General features: G+C 42.3%; 1 protein-coding gene across 4 annotated transcripts in view; it reads left to right on the top strand.

The window, feature by feature from the left end:
* The window catches only part of CTNND2 (catenin delta 2), a 974640-nt gene that overhangs the window by 555355 nt on the left and 403123 nt on the right, over nucleotides 1-16162 (top strand). The gene's annotated exons all lie outside the window — the stretch shown is intronic.

Consider the following 16162-nt stretch of genomic DNA (forward strand, 5'->3'; position numbering starts at 1 on the left):
GTGCTCGCCATATGTTTGGCTTCAGTGACACTGATTGAAAGCCCAGTATTTTGTCTCTTCAAACACTAGATAACTAACCAGGGTTTCTTGTCGCCTCCCCCCTTCCACCTTGCAATACAAGTCCTTGGTAATTGTCACACTAGTTACAGATTCTGCCCTTGTATGCAGATTTTCATGCATGCAATAGCTGATGCGGACATGAATGGGATGGAGAAGGGAACTTATTTCATATGCAGGGCATGAAGCCAAGGATGCTTGAACCCATAGCCCTGGGATTGTATGTGTGTGTGTGGGGGTGGTGGTGGTGGTGGTATAGCCTAGAAGTCTGCCACACCCCAGCCTGCATCTCCTCTCTCTTTCTTTAGGAGAATGTTTTTTGGGGGGTTAGTCAGTCTACCAGGTCAGTGCTGGGTGCCAAGATACACCATCTGCTAGAGAGAGGGGACAGCATCACTAGCATAAAGGGTCAGACGGATAGCTCAGTTGGTAGGACATTTCCCTAGTAGAGTTAATCATGGTTCAATCCGCAGAATCCCATAGGCTCTCCAGAGCCTGCTAGGAGTGAGTCCTGAGTGCATAGCCAGTAGTAACCCTTGAGCATCGCCACATGTGGCCACTCTATCCCCCCCCCCAATAAAAAAAGAATAACTAGCAGGGAAACTTGGTTTTGTATATTTGGAAGGTGAGTGATTAGATTGGTGGAGCAAAAGGAGTGGAGTTTGAGTGAGAGTAAAGCACCTTAAAACCTTCCCAGCTCAAATGACTCTCATTCTTATTTCTAGCACTCACTTGGAGAAAAGAACCAGAAGTCTTTGTGCCCAGCCCTTTCACCCACTGAGGATGATGGCTCACTGAGTACATGCCCACCTTTATGGTTTCCAGTAAAATCAGGAGTGTGAATCCAAGGAGGAAATGGGGGTTGGGGGGCGGGGAATGAGGTCCAGAGCAGAAAAAAGTCTAACAGCTCCTTCTATCACAGGTTTGGAGAAAGTTTTAGAGCAAATAAACATGGGGTGAAACTAGCTCACACTCTACTCTGAACTGAATGTTCTAGAGGGATATGTGTGTGTGTGTGTGTGTGTGTACATATGCATGTGTGCTTATGTGTGCACATGTGTGTATGGTGGTGTAGTGGTAGTAGAAAAGTTTAGCCATAAAATTTCAGAATCCAGTTGATCAGCACTGTTCTATATTTCTTCATTTCTTTCCACAACCCCAACTTTTCTCACAGTTTTTGGTTTTCTCACAGTTTTGCTCCCTGGAGTTATATTGTGTCCCAAAGATTCATTTTAGTGGAACTATGAGCACTTTTGGTTTTGAATTATTTGGTTTAATATTTAATTGGTTTAATATGATGTTCAATAATCATGATGAAATTTTTTTCATGTGCATTGCTCTTCAACAGCCACTCTGGGCACTACTGGGTCCTGCAGCTTGGGGCTGACAAATAATAGGGTCTTGCCTGTTGGTGCCCAGGTCATGCAGTGCTTGGAGTCAAACTCCTCAAAAATTCACTAAAGAAGAGCATGTGTTTCAGCCTTCAAGACTTTCTCCAGTCGTATTAGAGGGTTGTATTTTTAAAATAAACAATAACTCTGCTTAAATATTTGTGTTGCATTCAGTTGAGTCACTATTGGCCCCTGTGAGGGTGTGGGGGAATGAACAAACAGTTGGCCAGGAAAGGTGTGGAGGTAGATGTAGATGGTTGTTAGAGAGGGTAATAATGAATTTTGAGGTGTCAGCCTGTGATCTGCACTGTGGGTTTCTTTTATGTTCTTCCCCAGTGTAGAACAACCCTGGCTTGGTCCTTAAAAGCTCACCATTAAAATAAAATATGTGATGTGGTATTTTTGGACTTTTGGCATGGTCATGGGCAAGATCTATCCATGATATCTAGGAAGCGAGAGTCTGGACTATGTCCAATATTCATTGTTGAATGAATTTTAAGACTCAGTTTTAGGAGACTTCTCTGTGGTTGGCATTATTTGGACCATACAATGATGTGGCTAGTAGCCATCAAATTCCTCCAATTCCCACTGGAGACGATCAAGAAGGTGGGAAGGTGAAGCCACCAAGAATATACTCTGAGGCCATGACTTTTGGTGTGTTATAGTTGTGAGGGCCTGGGCCCTGATTGTAGGACCAGAAACATTCTGTCTGCAGGATCTAAAAGGACAATGCAATAATGTGAACTCCCTGCTGTATCATGAGACAGACATGTAAACTTCTTATGAGCTGCCCCTGGCCCACTGTTCCTTTAATAGATGACCCATGAATGATATAGATATCCACATGACTCTTGGTAGGACAAAGGTCCCTCAATGGGGAATTCCCTACTGGTAAGTCCAAAGGCTGAGTTGACATGTTAACCACATCCAGTCAGGTGGATGGGAGAGTAAATGAAATGATAGTGAATTGTGGAAGTGCTCAGCAGGTAGAATAGGCAGGCTGGATAAAAGAGGACTTTTTACATCTCAGTGAGAACCTAAGAATGCTGGTACTGCAGACTCCAGGGAGTCTTGGCGAATATAAGCAGAAAATCCCCCTAGGCTTAGTTTGCAACATGGCCACTCTGGCTGCTGTGTGGAGCCTTGACAAAAGATTTTTAATCACAGTCAATGAACTGGTGCCAATCCACAGGTATATAAAGGTTGAAGACAACTGGTCTACCACTTGGTTCTACCTGTCAGTCCATACTGGTGTGCATGACAGATTCTGGCCAGCAAGTGGAAAAAGATCGAAGAAGTTTACCTGTACCATAGGGAGTCCTGAATAAAAGGTCGATTGCCAATTGGGTGCTTGTCACAAAAAGATGCTTAGATGAAGGTTCTTGGAATAGATGTTTATGACTGGTGCTATGGCCATGGTATTCAGGAACAATAATTCTGGACCTATGAAGTTATGTATGATCATCTATCAGCTTATTCCAGCCTGTAGATTAGGAGATGATGATTAGAGAGTTCTCAAAGACGTAATCATCCAGCTCAGCAGATGGAGTCATTAATGGCTTAGAAGGGCCTAGAAGGGACCAACAGCAGGAAGAGCTGGTTGAGCTGGAGGAATGCACCATAATATTGGTTGTGGACATGGAAAATGTCCATAAAATATAATGTATGTTCAGTAGACTGTTTTATACACAGGCTGGAGTCCAGGACTGGAGATAAAATGAAAAAGGGTTTTGTATCATAGATAGTATTTTTAAGGCAACATACCTAGAAGCCATGAAATAGAACATGATAGTCAGAGAAGATGTCCAATGATAGCCTGGGAGATGAGAATGATTTAGTGAAAGAAAGAGCTAAGATATCAGAAGCCTGGGCCAATTCTCTGGAGAAGCCAAGAAAGGAGAGTGTCTGCAGGTAAATGGTGAATCTGTGTTGGGTGCGAGGGAGAAGATTGTTATGTGGGGCTTGGGAATCATACATGGTGACCAAGAGGGGAAGTTTCTAAACAATACTGAGAAAACAGATTGAGGGAGGACAGCTCGAGGGTTCAGGTAGAGGCTCTGTATCCCAGCATATGATGTTCTTATGTAAAGTCTAGCTTCCTTCCCCAGCACCACATAGCCATGGTTTCTGAGCAATGGTGAGAATGATCCTGGCCTTCAGGACAACACTAAGTAAAGTCCTCACAATTAGTAGCCACAGGAGATTTGAGTCACATATCTTGTTTCCCAGGAATTTGTTTGTTTAGCACAGATTTTCTCGGGTTCTGTGTGAGCGTGTTAGAACCTCCAGGAGGAACACGTCATTCCAATTGCATTGCCCCAACAGAAAAACTCTGTCAAGTCTGGCCAGACTCCTCTGAGTCCCAGCTTTCCAAGAAGGTACTCCAATTCATATTTCAACCTAGAAAAATGTTAGATGTTAAATCATCAAAGAATATCATTTTCCTTTCTTCTTTTTACAGTATATATTTTTATCCCATCAGGATATGTGAGAGGTAGTCCTTAGCTGTCTACTTTTTTGTTGTGGAAGTTTTTTGGGTGCACCCTTTACCTACTTGAAATACTCTGTTCCTCTTAGGGATCCCAGTGATGCCTACCATCTTTGATAATTTTACACATAAATAACCTTCACCTTAATAAGTGTGCAGTGTGTCAAAAGTTCTAGCACAAGTTTTGTGTGCATATGTTCCTACCATGTTGACTTAGGCATGCAAGGAAGACATCATTTCTTTTTGTTTTCAGATGCAAAGCTGGTCTTAGGAGTCTCCAAACAGCCTGTTTCTATTGGCTGACAGAAATAAGCAACGTTAAGCTTTACACTCAGGACAACTATTTGGAAATAAATATGTCAAAAGACACCCAGTGCCCACATAAGATGGGTGGGTGACAGACATCTTTAATGGAGATCAAGAATGTGTTCTGGAAGTTTCCTAGAATGGGTGGCTCCAATAGCTAGGTGGTATAGATAGACCTGATGAGAAGGGCAGAGAAGAATGTGGAGATTGGGGAACTCCCAGCAGCAAGGAGGTCTGCTGTGAGGGGAGAAGAGATGAGTGATTGTTGGTTGGGACTGACAACAAATGCGCATGTCCTGTTTTTTACTCTGGGTGATGTAGTTCAGTGGGTGACCCTTATTTTATTTTGGTAAGATCCTCACTTAAATCCCTGCACAGTCTTTATTCTAACCCTAAAAAATACCAAGGAAGGCTTTGGAAAGGCATTTCTCTTCTCCAAATTTTTCTAAAAATGTTCCCCCTCTTGCTTCCAAATTAGCTCCACTCAACAATGCTTACTTTTATAAAATGGCAGAGAAAAAGGAGGTTAAATAGACTGCATCATCCAGTGTGAGCATTTATCTTGTGATGATAGATGTTTTCATTTTCATTTTTACATCTTCAAAGTTAAGTGTATTCATTTTATGCGTGATGAATACACATGGGAAAGTATTGTGCTGAAAGCTGTCTGCTCTCTGTTAAGTGTTGTGCCAAGCATTTGGCAAACTGGCTCTCACATAGTCTCCCAACAACCTCCTAGGGTCACTCAATCTTCACCTTCATTCTACAGATTCCCAAACTAAGGTTTGTCTAGCATAAGTTTCTTGCTCAAACTTCTCTGGCTGGAAGTGAAACGGATGTGACTGGAACGTGCCTAGCTTTAATTCCAGAAGCACTGCAGTCGAAATCTATAGATATAAAGGCTAGAAATAGCATCTACTGTGTTATTGATGAAAACCACAACATTTTTCAACTACAGTTTATGTCTCCAGCTTATTTGAATGACTAATAATTTATTTTCTAAAGCAAAATAATTTCAGAAATGTGCCAACATCCTACTGAATAGGGCTTAAGCTATGCCAGTTTTCTTGTCTGACTTTGTAAATAATGCAAGTTTTTTATTTTGTAGTTTAGAGCAAAATTAATCTTGTTATAAATAGAACAGTAAACCAGAGCTTTAAATATGTGAGTTAAGTCAAGCACCTAAAGCTTGTTTTGAAATAAACAGAAATTTCAGTGGGTATTCTTAATCAGTGATTGTCATGAAAAATGGCAGAATACAAAGAGGACTTTGGTGCAAGATTTTGGTATGTATTTCTCCTACCCCTGCCAAGAAGACAGGAACTCTGTGGCCACATTGGTTTACACATCAGCACAACAACACACTGCACATTTTGGACATTTTCAATGTGTTTTCTGATCTGTGAAAGCTTCTAGGTCCACCTGTTGCAAGGATAGAGATATTACCCTGGATGAAAGTTCTGGAGTTTCCATGGACAGGTGCTCAGGAGAAACCTTTATGGGCCCACCAAGTGAGGACACAAATTAAGGTATCTAGTGACCAGGATTTCTTCCTCTCAGCCTCTCCCAGAGGAGATCCGGGGCTACCAGTGAACCAACCTCTCAATTACACTGGTCAACCTATTTATTCTGGCTCTGTTCTCCTCTCTAGAATGTTATCAATCCTATACTCTGAGTTAATACTGATTCTTGCAGATATGCCTAAGGCTCATACTGTATGGGAACTTGGGGTCCTTGGAAACTGAATTTTGTGGGGGAACCGTCACTCTTACAAGCCCAGAAGACCTGTGATCTTTATGTTAACCTGTCCTCATCCCCGAATCCTCCTCCACAACTCAGAACTCAAGGCCTACTGCCACTCCAGTCCACCTTGAGTGGGGCAGAATATGGGGCTCTGTCTGCACAGTGCATGGTGGTGGTATAGTGCCTCCCAATACCCCAGAAAAGTTGGGGCATGCAGACTGATACCTGAACTCTATACCTAGACTCCTCCACTTCCTCCAACAAAGTTGGTCATTTGTCCCCAAGAATTCTAGAAGCCTACATATTTTTTGCAGGAAACCTGAATCTACCCAGTTTCCTGGTGGTGCCCATACTCCCTCCTGAGAGGACACCCCAATTCTCTTTCCCACTATCAGTATCCCTGATGACTTCATCTAGTGGCCCCTCTTTGTCACATAGTGAAGCTCACTCAACACGGGCATTGCTGTGTGAGGTCCCCTGGTCTGGAATCTGTTGTCCACCCATTTTTGTGTAAGACATTGTGTTGTCAGCCCCCTTTACATCAGTGTTTGGATCTTGCACTGACTGGAGTACTAGGTAGCCCTGAAAGTTTTTCAATTCATTTTGTGGTTTTAAAAAATGTTTCTCTAACTGCCCCTTTCTGCCACTTCTACTTCATTATTAACAAGATGAGGACAACAGGCGTTTTTCTTCTTTCTTGAGACAGGGGCATCCTTTTCTTGATTTTTCTTTCCAGCATCCCTGAGACTCTTTAGGGTGCCCAGGGGGCTATTTCTGGTTCTGTCCTCAGGGAGTGTTTACAAGGCCATAAATAGTGCAGGGAATTGAATCAAAATAGTCTACATTCATTTTGCTCCTTTAAATAATTTCCAGCCAAATTAAAGCTTGTGGAAGATGTTGGTTCAGCCCCCTGCACCACTTACAGTCCCATATTTTGTCCAACTCTCTATAGGCATCTTCCATGCCTAGGTCCTTCTGAAAATCCAAATACAAGAGGACAACAGAGAACCAAATCACCAAAGGGATAAGAATAGAGAGACCTGATTTGTGGGGTCACTAACCAGCAATGCTGTTTTGGGAATGCTCTCTGAGATATAGTAGAGGAGAAAAAGATGGAGGCATTGAAAGGTAGAAGCTTCTTGGGGAGATGCATGGTACTGCCTAAAGAGACTCAGTCTTCAGTGAGTTTTTGATAGAATTACTACAACAGAGTGGAATTGGCAGGAAAAGAGGGAAATTCTTTAAAAGACAGTGACTAAGAGTGTTAGAGAGGACTCCATCTAGAATTCCTTACCCTGGCACAACACCAGTGGGGACAGTGTCCTACAACCATCACTGGGTACAAGAAGAGCAGAAGTGACTTCTTGCCACTAGGCAAACTTCTTGAGAAAGTGAATTTTAGGTTGAGCTGCAGTAGTTAGGTTGGTGAAGCTACATCCCTGCTGTCCATGGGGTGGATGCTCTTTTACCTCTCAACCCTGTAACTTAACAGCAGACAGAGGTGGGGGGAGAACTTCCCATGGCAAGCCAAGAATTTTTGCTGAGTTTTCTTTCGGTCAATCTCAACTCTGATGAATTAGCCAGGATTACTGAGAAACTGAGAAGAATGAACGGCATAAAAATGAGAGAAGAAAAATGAACTGTTAAGAAGAAAGCAGAGCTCATTGCCAGAGCTGAAGATAAAAGGAAACAAGCAAACAAACAGTGTAGGCTGGTTATTGAGAAGGATTTAGAGAGATCACGTGATTATTAAATAAGAACTAGATGGTATGGGAAAAGAGTGGAAAAACAAGCAAGGCTGCCTGGGCCAATTAAAAGCTGGTTAGAATGACAGGAAACTAACCAAAGCAATCTCACAGAAGGTTGAACCTACAGATAAAGAGTCAGGATGATGAAAATAGTGTCTTCAGTTGTCAGGGGACAAATCCAGAGATCTAACTGTAACTGGAGTCTCAGGAAGCGTGTGGGAATAAGCACCTTATCAAAGAAGCAATATAAAAGGATCTCAGAGCTGAGGGCATTGTGACTTCTAGAAAAGACCCTTTGCCTGATCAATTGTTGTGTATGTAAACATTTTTATGGGATTATTATGTTACTGACCCTACCCTAGGGTGTCACTTGGCATTCTCCCACCCTAGGGTGGTACCTGATTTTGCTCCCACCATTGGGTGGTATCTGCTCCCACCATTGGGTGATACCTGATTCTGGGGCATAAAAGCAAGGGTCTGTGGAAGGTGAGGGGCTTTTATCCTGGGGCCTATTATTATGCCCTTTGGCTTTGGGCTCTTCACGGAATAAAGAGCTGTTTTCTTCGGAAGCCTGACTGCCTGTTGGCTTTCTTCCTGCTGCATTCACTTCAGAACTGCTGGCTGAACGGGGTAACAGACACGTGGTCCGAGCTGGAGGAGAAAGGCCTCATCCTCCATCCCTCCTTCAGTCAACCTAAGGGCTGATTTGCAACAATCCATAAACATCACAGTGTGTCAAATCACCAAATGAAACAGACACCCAAGCCTTGGGGAGAAGTGGAACAGATATATTGCTATATTGTGAGTCTATATGACCAAGAACTATCATGATGCTTTTAAAGACCTGGACATCAAGAAGTTCTAGCTCAAACCCACTCCAAATCAATCATTAATTTATATATGGAAAAACGAGAATTTTCAGACCTGTAAATCATCAAAGTCTCTTCTCCTAAGTCAACCTTCTTAGTTAAGAATCCTGGAAAGATACATCGAGCTGGACCAGAGTGATAGCACAGCTGGTAAGGAATTTGCCTTATATGCAGCTAACCTGAGTTCAATCCTTGACATCATATAAGGTTCCCTGAATAATTCTAGGAGTGATCTTTGAAAAAAGAGCCAGGAGTACCCTCTGAGAAATGTCAGGTATGACCCAATCACTCCAAATAAATAAAATAAAATTATTTAAAAAAATGTATTCAGCTTAGTATGGGGTAAAACATGAGAAACTCTCATGAAACATAAAAAACTTCTTTGTTGAGCAAAACAGGGAGAAGTAGCAGAAGGATGAAAGTTGGCTGGATATGCCTTATGATACATAAATGTTGATCATAAATGTTGGTCTAGGTTCCAAGGAACATGAGTAATTTAGTATCAGATGACCAAAGAATAAAGGAAATGAATTGTTAATTTTTCACTTTAAACTTTGTTGCTATGGGAATATTACCCGCCTTTGGCTAAACGTGGAAGCCAGGAAAACAAAAGAGAACCTATGCTCTTTTGTTTTTAATTTAACCTGAGAAAAAAAAGGGGCAAATGTAATCCATCCCCCATTCCTCCTGTGTAACCTTACTTACAAGAAAGACCCTCCCATTCCTGGGAGGGGTCTTTGGTAGGTAACAAAAAGGTTTGGCTTGAGGGGCAAAAGGGAGGATTTGCCTGGATGGAGAATGGAGAAGGAAGCAGGAGGAGATGGCTGAAAAAAGCTAAGATGCAGGGCAAGCTAAGGATAGCATGTGTAAATGATTATGATATAGGCCACACATGTTGGCCAGGGCAAATAAAGATGTTATCTCCTGAAGAAGTCTGCCTGTGAGTGGATTTTCTCCTCGCTGCCATCCTGAACTGGTAAACACGCCAGCTGGTGTGGGTTGGAGACACATGGTGCTGGGACAGCAGAAAAAGGCCCCTCCATTCCATTACCATCCATCTCCATCCAAAGGGCTTCTTTATTAATTTATTCTACAATGAATAAGAGAAACTTGTTTCATTTTACATGAAGATATGTAGCTGCATCCCCTGGTGTTCCCCAAACAGGTGTGGCAGGGATCTGAAAAGAAGGCTGAAGCCAGACATACAGGCTGTTTATCCTGCTCCTGTCATTGATATTGGAGTTCAGTGACCTTGGAGACCCCAGATCAATTCCTCAAAAAGCCACAGCATTGGTGTGTACCAGCCTCTCCTCTGGGCAGTGAATCCACACTGTTGAAGAATAGAGACCACTTTCTTGGTCCTCATAGAAGGCATGAATAGTGTAGAAGGAAGGGGCAGAGACTATGGGAGGTAAGAACATCAGCAGGATGGGGTTCCCAAAAATTCTTCCGCCAAAGGGGTCATTACAAATACCCAAAGACACAGAGAATGAGCCCTGTGTCCCTGTGTGTTTCTGGGGGAAAAGCATGCAGGCATGTCCAAAAACAATCTCAATGCAACTTGGCCTTCCTAGGGAACATAGTAGGGGGCTTTTCAGAGATTGTTTCTGCCATTTTTATGGGAGAGCCATATTGCAGCCATCCCCTTTGAGTTCTTCCTATTCCAGGGAGATTAGTTTACTCATTCTTTGCATACTCACATTTTAAAAGAGACTTCTACATTGCAATCAGTGTTAGTTATCGAAGAGAATCATTATCAAATGTTGTCAGCTAGGATGACATACTCATACACCTAGAAACGAGGTCGAAGTATGATTCTAAGGTTCACTTTCTCAGGAGGAATGCAGGAATACCCTGCATTTGGAAGTTGTTCTAGGGTTGCATTGCTTAGGAACAAAGTTGCTGAGAAAACGGAGAACCAGGACAGATAGTTACCATGATAAGGACATCTGGGGAAAGTTCTGGAAACAGACACCCCAGGAAGCTCAGTTTTACAAAGCATAACTTGAAAGGTGCAAACAAAAGAAGGAAGTGTTTGGGAAGGACAAAGCACCAAGTTCCCACACATAGGTGGGCTAAGGTAAAGATGGTGCAAGTCAAGGCAAATTGAGGCTGACATCACAGTAATCTGCAGAACAAAATCAGGGGAGGGGTCTGGAGGTGGACAGGGATGATTCTCCTCCTTCAACTTATAATGTGATTGGTCTAAAGAGTAACTTGTATACCATGTTTCATAAACCTTTCCTTTAACCTGAAGACTCCCAGGAGCACATGAATGAAGTGAATATGAAGACATTTGAGACAGAGAGCCAGGTGGAAGGCATGGGCAGATTGAAAGGAACACAGTAAATTGGGGCCCATTCAGAACCTTCTTTCATTTAACCAGGTCACTCTCAACTCAATGATTTGCTCTCTGAACCTTTGAGAACTCGGGCTTTAGTGTCCAAGGAAAGAAGGAAAGGCAGAACAGAGGGGAGATATTAACACAGTCCTGGCATGTATCTATGAACCCCAAAAGTTAGCACTCCAGGTGCTAACACACAGGGCTAACACACAGTGTTCCTTTTCTGTGTCTTTGGATCTTTGCTGCAATGATCTCTTTGGAGGAAGATTTTTTTGGGACACCCAACTACTGATGTCCTTACCTCCCCTAGTCTCTGCAGAATGCCTAGCTGATCCCAGGAGTGGCTTTCTTCTACTTTGCAGGCTTTATTACTCTAAACTAAAGACTATTTAGGATCAGGTAGCCCCAGATATCTGCAGTGACTGGGAATTTTAGGGCACAGGAGTTAGTTAATTCCAGCAAATCATCCCCCAAGTTAGTCTCCCTTTGCAAAGGTGGTGTCAATCTAAGCCTCAGAGCTCACCTGTGTCTGTGTTTCAGTTTATAGTCTGCCACCTTTAGAAAATTATTTTTTATCTCGGCAACAGAGCTTCAGTAGAAATTGATCCTCTTAGTACAAGAAATCTTAAAAAATTAATAATGTTTCAGAAAGGAGTAAGTTCACAACCAAACCATATGCTACTATAATGAATCAAGTTCACTACATCATTTAAAATAATCTTTCATATAATAAGCCCATTTTAGACAATACATATACTCTATATTATCTATAACATATCTACTTAACATATATTATAAGTTTATGACAATTAAATGATTATTAACCATATATGTGTGTATATCTGTGTGTTTATACATGCACATATGTATATTGTATGCATGGGATAAACTATATATATGTGTGTAATTTATCTATGGGATAATATTTGTGTATATTATATTTTCTTACCATCATTGACCATGCAGTATTTTAGCTTTTGGTGTTGTCAAAGTTATATGCATTTTGTAGGAAACATATTTAAATATAGGTTTGTTTGCTTTGGGGCCATACCCAGCTGGGGCTTCTCCTGGGTTGGCCCCCCAGAATGTCATTTTGAGCAGTTAAGGGGAGACCTGTAGTATAATGGATCCAATCCAGGACTCCCCCATGCAAAGCAAGTACTCACTCCTTTGAACCATTCCCCCTGGTCTCTCTTTTCAGTTTGGAAACTCATTCAGGATGCTGGCCAGAGGCCATTAGGCATGGCTGGGTGTGTCAGAGACAAGCTGACTGTCTCCTCCTATTCTCCCTTTTCAATGCTAGAGCCGCTGAGTCAGAGGAGCTGGTCAATGAGCCAGTAAGTGCCTCTTCTCAAGACAGACTCTGTAGAAGATACTTTTGTCCCCAATTTTCCAGGCAGGGGAGGCCACCTTTGGGGGGCACTGGGATGATGTAGGGGGTTAGGAAGTATACTCATATGCAACTGGGGGACACTTTTGTTTGTTCCCTTGAACAAGGTAGATTTCTAACAGACACAGTAATTTTATTATTTTTTTCTGAAACAGGATCACTCATTCAAGTAAGTTTGTTAAAAAACGGGTTCTTCACCAGCAGACTAATAATGTTGCAAGCCGAGCACTGAGAAAAAAATTTAGTCCCCTAAACTTTTTACTATGTAACATAATTTTTCTCTCTCTAAGACTCGCTTTTTATAGCCTAAATATTACTGAGTAAAACAATAAAAATAAAATAAATAAGATATAAAAATTTATAAAATGCAAAGGTAGAGATGGTCTGATGGAGGGCGTATTTCTTTGCAATCTTTCACCTTTAAGATGTGTAAAGGTTCTGTTCTTTTCTTTTCTAGCAGCCACTAGAATTTCTTTTTTTTTTTTAATTGGTTTTTGGGTCCCACTCGGCAGCACTCAGGGGTTACTCCTGGCTCCATGCTTAGAGTCGCTCCTGGCAGGCTCAGGGGACTATATGGGATGCTGGGATTCGAACCACCAACCTTCTGCATGAAAGGCAAATGCCTTACCTCCATGCTATCTCTCCGGCCCCAGCCACTGGAATTTCTAAACAGCCCGGTCTTCCCAATACACTCTGATCTGATCAGAGACTCAAGGCCTGTGGTATAGAAGTGAATGCAAAAAATCTTTATTCATAACATTTTGTTATTGTTGTTTCTTTTGTTTGTTTGAGGACACACCTGGCAATGATCCAGGCTTACTCATGGCTCTGCATTCAGGAATCACACCACATGGTGTTGGAGACTCTATGGAAAGCCAGAGATTGAAGCCAGGTTGGCTGGCTATAAGGCAACATCTTACCACCTGTGCTATATTTTCAGCCCTTGTTCAAATATTTTTTTAAAATTGGGTCTGTTTCAGGGCGTGGCATGCTTAAACCCCCTTTTCCTGGTAATCCTCAGAATTTTTTTGGGGGGGGGCAAAGGGTACATCCAGCAGCACTTAGGGGTTAATATTGGATTTGCACTCAGAAATCACTCATGGAGGTTTGGAGGACCATATAGGATGCTGGGGATTGAACCTGGGTCTGCTGCACCCAGAACAAATGCCCTCCCCTTTGTGGTATCACTCCACCCCCCCCCCCCAGTTCCCAATTTTTGTCTGGACACTGACCAATTTTTCTTGGTTCTTTTGGTAGGGGGTAAAGCCCTTTCACTCACAGTGGAAAACTTGGCTTCAGGATCTGAGATAGCCAGATGAAAACATTGGGGTCCTGGTAGCTGAAGTCTGGCCAGGTACCTTCCTACATTCCAGAATTATGGTTGGAAGCAGCATATTCTGGATGCACCATGTGTAAATCCCCACAGTGTCCCGCCATGATTCCATCTCAAAGGCAACTTTATCTATGCCATGAAAGAATCTACTGATGGTCCTTAGAGAGGGCAACTGTGAACAAATACAGTGACTCTTGAAGATTTTCTCTGCCCTGTTGATAAAGAATAAGAGTGGTCCTGTGAATATGAGATTGGGCCTTAAAATCTTGCACAAGAGGCTCATAATCCAATGGCAAATTATGGATTGCTTTGGCTGGTGGTTAAGTAGGACCAGAAGCAGATGCCGAGATAGCTTTACAAGCCACAGGAAAGAGATAGTCATTGCATGTCTAAAATCCAATCATATCTTTTGTGGGACAGGGAGACAGTACAGTGGGTAAAGCATGTGCCTTCCTTGACACCACCAGATATTGATCTTTAATCTGATATATAATCCCTTTGAGCTTTTCCAAGAATGATCTTTCAGCACAGATTCAGGAGTAAGCCCTGAGCACTGCTAGGTGTGTCCCAACACCAAAATAACTATAGCAGGGGACTAGAAAAATAATACAACAGGTAAAGCTCTTTCTTTGCATAAGATTGACCCAGGTTTCATACCCAACACCCCTGAGTCTTGGTCACCTGTGCCTTGTCAGGAGTGATCCCTGAGCACAGATCCAGGAATAAGCCTGAGCACAAGCAGGTGTGACCCAAAACCCAAAACCACAACCACACACAATGCAATGTTGATCTTTCTCTCTGGAGAGTGACTTTTCAGAACCCACCAGCCACAATTGCTTAACCCAATCATGGCTGAGAATGATTTGGGGAGATTGAGTTTTCGTGGGATTCCTTTCATCAGATATTTTTTACCCAGTAATGGCTGTAGGACACTTTATTCTGAGAAATATTGAGGCATTTCCTGGGCCCCAGGGTGATGTCTCTGGTGACATCCATTATGCAATGAAGAATGCTGGTGACCCCATGCCCACCAACCTGCTTCTCAAGGCCCACTGACGTCTGGAGGGCTGTAATTTCTAGAACTAATGTGCTAAATCTAAGAATTATAATGCAGGTCAGTAGAGGTCACTCCCATGGGTATGTGCAGAGCCCAATCCCAGCTCTGTTCTGCCCTAACCTCTTGGTTTTATAAAAGTTCTCTCTTGGTGGTCACTAAACCTGGGAGGAATAAGGTCCAAATGTATATCCTCCACATCCAGAAGGATGCTGGATGATAAAGTATTCTGTGATCAGAATGTGTGTTCAACCAAAATCAGAACTTCCCAGCTTCTCCAACACGCCTGCACACCCACAAACCTGATGTCTGAGCAATGATGAGATACTCAACCCTTTACCCTCTTTTCCCAACTGCCTAAATCACAACCAAGTTTTAATCCAGGTGTTCCCAGCCCTAGGGGGTTTTGTGAGAACCCAAAGCACACGGCCTGAGCTCCATGGACCCAGGGATTTACCTTGAGAGCAGACCCAACACAGGAAAATTAAAAGTGCCAGATGGCTTCCTTCCAAATTCCTTGGTACCATTTTGGTCCCAGTGGATATTCCCACAAAATTTCTTGGAACTGGGAACTATGAAAACCTGGGCAGTCAGGGCCATTCAAGGTACTATGAATCTTAGGGAGCTGTGCTTCCTCTATGCTGAAAGCCCATCCTCAGTTTACAGAGACACTCCACATGGCTCATTCTACTCCACTTCCCTTGTCGCCTTTCTTCACACATGCCTGCCTGTCACACCAATAATGGAACATAAAAAGCCTGTTTCCCTAACAACTTCAGAAGAAATGTTTGTGCTTAGAAAGTACCAGGATAAAGAGCACATGCTTCTGTAGGGGGTGTGAGTGATTGCCTGAGCAAATACTTCCGCTCCAGCCTGCCTAGTGTCTTAGATCTGGAGATGGTTCTCATCATAAAAATATCTGAGCTCTAGGAGTTAATTTCATACAACCAGTGAAAGATATTTCACAATTGCCATAAGTCGTCACCTCATTTGAATATTTCAGAAAAACCTTTTTCTGTTTGAAAGCCATTGAGGAAGGTGTGAGCATTTCCATTTTGGCTTGATGACAGTTTTATTAGGTCCATGTGATGAATGAAATGCTAAGGTTTCTTCAATCAATGAAAAGGTGGGCATTTTTTACTTCCCATGCAGACTTATGATCGAATCATTAGTCTATCAATGATTGGTGGCCTGTTGTATCAAAATCATTTAACTTCAATTGCCATTGTATTATTAACAACATAGGAATTCATAAGTCACCTTCTGAAATAAAATCAGTCTAATAAAAATGCAGTCTGTATGAAATGTGTATCTATGTTAACTTTGATGAAAGAAGACATCAAATTAAATTACTAAGTTGGCTATGTTTTGCAAATGAGTTCATGAGCTTGATATGCAGAAAATATGTGGGGTGCTTTAAATATTAAGTGGACATATCT

This window comes from Suncus etruscus, chromosome 2 (assembly GCF_024139225.1).
Source record: "Suncus etruscus isolate mSunEtr1 chromosome 2, mSunEtr1.pri.cur, whole genome shotgun sequence".
NCBI classification, from domain to species: Eukaryota; Metazoa; Chordata; class Mammalia; order Eulipotyphla; family Soricidae; genus Suncus; species Suncus etruscus.